Below are 5180 nucleotides of genomic sequence, written 5' to 3'. Positions count from 1 at the left end.
AGAAAGCTGTAAATAAATACACTGACAATGGAGATGAAAAAAGGAGATGAACTGAGAGAGTTAGACATTGAATAAATGGATTCTGTGAGGTGGACATTTCGCTTATAATAATTATCAAAGAAAAAGAAGAGAGAGAGAGAAGGAGAGGAGAAAGAGAGGCAAGTGAGAAAGAGGAAGGAAGGAGTGGTAGAGACAGAGGTGTGACAGGACAAACCAATTAGGTATGAGCTTAAGCCAAGGAAGTGAAAGAAAAAGGTAAGAATAATAAAGTCTATGACAATACATATCAGAAACTTTTTTCATAGACATTTATAATTAAAGTCATGTATATTATTTTACAATTATTTATTTATAAACACTTATTGTAATAAATATTAATAGCTTAATTTTATAACTATAAATTGTCATATGCTTATTACTACTACCTGACAGCTGTAGATTACTGGACAGGGCTAGAAGAGAGAGAGGTGCAAAAATAGATAAATTATTAAAATAAAATCTGATACTTCTCTCTATATATGGTTTGAAATATATATTTAAGGATACATGGGCATGGGTTAAAAAATGAGAAATTATGGTCTACAATTCCCTGTATAAGCTTACAATTAAAAAATATCAGAGAACACACTGTGTTCTTCTTTTCTATTTATAGTTCTTCAACATAACTTAATTGAACTTACACATCATAAACATCAATAGGGAATATAAATGTATGCCATACATTTAGAAATTCAAAAATACTATTGCTAGACATATTATGCAGATTACATTATTGTAATATTGCATTTTAATGCCTTTTATGTGCTGTACATTATTCCAGGTACTCCAGGAAATCTACAAATATGACTCCTGATCTCAAACAGCTTAAAATTATGCAGGAAATATAAAATGGGTATAAAATAACTATGAAACAAAAATTCCTGAGGTTGGGGAGCTCTAGAATGTGGTTATCAAGAGCTATTGCTTCTGAAATTATTTTTAGCAGAGCTTGCATTCTGGGATTTGGATGAAGAATTTTTACCATACTCTTAATGAATATATTTAGGAAGTATAGGGAAATTCCTTTGTAATATTGGTCTGGGGAAGATAATTTAAATTCATCTTACAAGATAAGCAATATTTCTAAGATTTTGTTCATTCGAAGTATAGAACCAGTAATGAGGATAGAGAAAAAGTTATCTCTCTTTATATACATAGAGTTCTCTTTCTCTATATATAATTACTAATATATTAGCTTTATATATATTACATATATAATATGTTTATATATAATATATGAACATATTTATATTATATATAATTTAGGTTATATATATATAAATATATATATATACAAAAGTTTTAGAACTGAGAGGTACCAGGGAGATTTCATGATTACTGCAGTAATTAATTCAAGAAAATAACATTTTATTAGGTATAGCTGATATAAAAGGCTACAATTAATTTGATTTAAATTCATAGTAAGACTCCTTACCCTCGACTTATTTTCCTAAGTAGAGAAACCAATTAGAAACACTCTCTAAATAGATGCTGAATCTAATTAGTATAACAGGCCATATGCATAGTATATTTGCATTGTACATTGTGTTGCAAAATATGTATTGTAATTTCTAGAAGAACAGACTTGCCAGAGTAGGTATTGCTTATGTCAATTTCATGAAGATAAAGAAGCCAATCAACTCACCTATGGTCCTGAGGCCATGGTTAACCGAGATCTGCCTTCAAACACTGCATGAGGAAAACAAGTATTATCACTTCAACTAGAACAAACCCTAGGTCTAATCAATCTTCTCAGAAATAAATTTCAACTGGAGTGAAAACATAACTAAATCTGACTTCTTCAAGTGGATCTTATTGGATCCCACATTTTGATACTATTGCTGTACAAATACCATGGGGAGAGGAAAGAGAATGGGTTTGGGAGCCAGGCAGGCTTGGAGTTAAATTAGGGTTTAACCATTTTTTTTTTTTTTTTTTTTTTTGAGATGGAGTCTCGCTCTGTCACCCAGGCTGGAGTGCAGTGGCCGGATCTCAGCTCACTGCAAGCTCCGCCTCCCGGGTTTACGCCATTCTCCCGCCTCAGGCTCCCGAGTAGCTGGGACTACAGGCGCCCGCCACCTCGCCCGTCTAGTTTTTTGTATTTTTTAGTAGAGACGGGGTTTCACGGTGTTAGCCAGGATGGTCTCGATCTCCTGACCTCGTGATTCACCCGTCTCAGCCTCCCAAAGTGCTGGGATTACAGGCTTGAGCCACCGCGCCCGGCCGGTTTAACCATTTTTTTAACTGTAGAATCTTGGGCCAATTAATCTCTCTGAACAGCATGGCAACCTTGTAGAGTGATTATAATTATGCAGAGAAGATATGCTTAGCACATAACATGGTGTCTAACCTGCAGTAAAACACTGAATAAATACTAGTTCCGTCTCTCCCCCACTCTCTTATTTAAAAGATAATAAAATAATCATAAAATTTTGCCAGCTTAAAGACTATTCTTCAGAATTCTCATCCATTACTAAAAAGTATAAGGAATTCAATTAAACAATAGACAAATATATAACAACATTAAGAATATAATGTTCTGAGGCGTTGCTACAAAGTAACCCTTGGAACATACTTGAACAATATTCCAGAGTGAATATTCATTATACTCTTGTTAGGCAATTAATGCATTAAAATGTCTCACGTGGCACATCATCATATGCAAGGGAGGATGTGATGTATGAAAATTTGATACCTAAAAGTGAATTACAGTTATCATAATCCTAACCTGACCCTATCAAACTAACAGAAAATGTCATCATGAACAGAATTGGTGTCACAATTGGATAATGACAAATTTAAATAGCGTGATGTTTCTGAGTTTATTCCAGTAGGGTCAGAGAGCATACTTATTTTGCTCTTTAATCCTTAAGTCCAAGGAGGGAATATTGGTAGACACCACTGAGTATAGCACAAAGCATCCATTGTAAGGTTTAGAGGCACTGTATTGTACAAAATAGCAGATGATAGAAAACAGGTAAGAGATAACGACCCTTGCAAAAACTTTCAAGATACCAGGGGAGAGATGTGCAAGAGAGACCAAAGTACTTACTTATTCTTCCTATTCTTCTTCTCAGGAAGATGTTCATAAATTCATTTAGTCCTAGCCATTTTATCTATCCTTTGACTGAATCCTGCAAACATGGGCATTTCTGTCTCTCTTGGAAAGAACAAATGAAAAAGTCCTATGTTAAGAATTCATATATTCTGAACGACTTGGAGGTTACACTCAATGAATTAAGTTGAAGAGGAACCTCTAAGAAAGTGGAGACATGTGCCAGAGTGGGACCATCTGGAGATGCAACTCATATCAACATGTTCAAGCTTCCAGAGTGTGTCATCAGTTGTCCCTCCCACAGTGGGATAAATGTTTGTTCATATCATGTAAGCAAAACTGTACCTTTTTTTTTTTTTTGAGAAGGAGTCTTGCTTTTGTCGCCCAAGCTGGAGTGCAATGGCGAGATCTCAGCTCACTGCAACCTCTGCCTCCCGGGTTCAAGTGATTCTCCTGCCTCAGCCTCCTGAGTAGCTGGGATTGCAGAAAGGCACTACCATGCCAGCTAATTTTTGTATTTTTAGTAGAGATGGGGTTTTATCATGTTGGCCAGGCTGGTCTCGAACTCCTGACCTCAGGTCATCTGCCTGTCTTGGCCTCCCAAACTCCTGGGATTACAGGTGTGAACCACCACGCCCAGCCCTGAACTCTATTTCTAATAAAGGGTTTGTGATTCTTGTTTTAAGTGATGATCTCTTGGGATTCTCTCTTTTAGGTGGCAGAGAAGTTGTCTGGACTACTTCTTATGGCATGATGGTTCAAAGAGTTAGCATCATATGATGTCACTTTTCTAACCCTTTCCATAATCATGCTTTATCAAGCATATGACAAGACCTATGCCAAAGGACAAAAACAAACAAACAAACTTGAATGGCTATAATCCATTAAATTGGCATTTAATTTTTTAAACTATTGAAAAAGCGATTTGCTGATTATTCTATTATGGTATATTGCAACAAAACTTAACTGCCTGGAAAATTGAATATAATTAAAGATTTAAGTAAGGGAACATAGATATCACCCTCAAAGTAGAAGCATATGTAATACATAAAGTAATTTTAAAAGTATATTTAGGTAAGAAAAATATGTTTTATTCCCCAATATTAGGTCATAACCTAGTACCCCTGAAAGATACTTAATAATTACTTGTTGAATGAATAAGTGAATGAAATTAATTTGAAAAACCATTAAAACTAACTGTTCTGTATGGATACTTCGAAGATCAGAACTACACCTATTTCATGTTTGCATTTCTGGCATCTAGCAAAATGCCTGACTCATAGAAGTTTCACTAAACTTAGGCTAAACTCATCATGGCCTCATGCAGTTGTTCAGGTCATGCAGTACACAAGTTACCACACCTAAGGAGACACAATTTTCACTCTAGTATTATACTTTTGTTTTCGTGACACATTTTTGCACATCTATTAAAACTTTGAGTAGAGTCCGGAGATGGTTTCTTTGTATATTTATTAAACAAATGCACTTCTTCTGGCTAATGCCAATAAAGTATCTTTGTTGTAACAAAATTAGTAAATCATGACGATTAACCAACAGATGAAATAAAAGTATTTTGTTCTAATGGGAGTCAACATATATCATTCCTTTCAACTTATGAAAGGGAAAAGATATTAGTAGATTGTTAATACAACATGTTACAACCATGTGTAAAATAACTTGTGATTTTCAGTAAAAAGTTGCTTTTAATTTCTATAAGAATCCACAGGAGTAAACTGAAAATATAATTTGGCAATAATGTACACTGTCTAAACCTGACATGTCTTTTTTTCTTTTAAATCCGACATTTCTTATTGTAGTTCATATTTTCTTCTGTTTGTTTACAGTCTTAGTTTAAATAGACAAGCATTTTTATTATGAATAAGTCATATTGTATTTAATGGTTATTTATCAGTAATAATTCACTTCTAAAAGCAGTAGATCCATTTTATAACAAATCTAATGTTATAGAGAAACAAATAATATGCTTATTTTTAAAGTATATATGTACTTAAAATAATTTACTTAATTTAAGTAAAAACAAATATTATTCTTAATTTATTTTTTACTTATACAATGGTACTGTATG

General features: G+C 33.7%; 1 long non-coding RNA gene across 1 annotated transcript; it reads right to left on the bottom strand.

Moving 5' to 3' along the window:
- Positions 1–422: 422 nt before the first annotated feature.
- On the bottom strand, positions 423–3192 carry LOC117072000. Its single transcript, XR_004432675.1, has 3 exons — positions 3092–3192; positions 1685–1728; positions 423–452 (listed from the first exon to the last, which is right to left on the bottom strand). It is a non-coding gene; the product is annotated as an uncharacterized LOC117072000 (long non-coding RNA).
- Between the last annotated feature and the right edge of the window lie 1988 nt (positions 3193–5180).

Source organism: Trachypithecus francoisi, unplaced genomic scaffold (assembly GCF_009764315.1).
Source record: "Trachypithecus francoisi isolate TF-2019V2 unplaced genomic scaffold, Tfra_2.0 Lachesis_group4, whole genome shotgun sequence".
NCBI lineage: Eukaryota > Metazoa > Chordata > Mammalia > Primates > Cercopithecidae > Trachypithecus > Trachypithecus francoisi.
The sequence above is the reverse complement of the archived record's forward strand: the minus strand, read 5'-3'. Positions and strand labels throughout refer to the sequence as shown.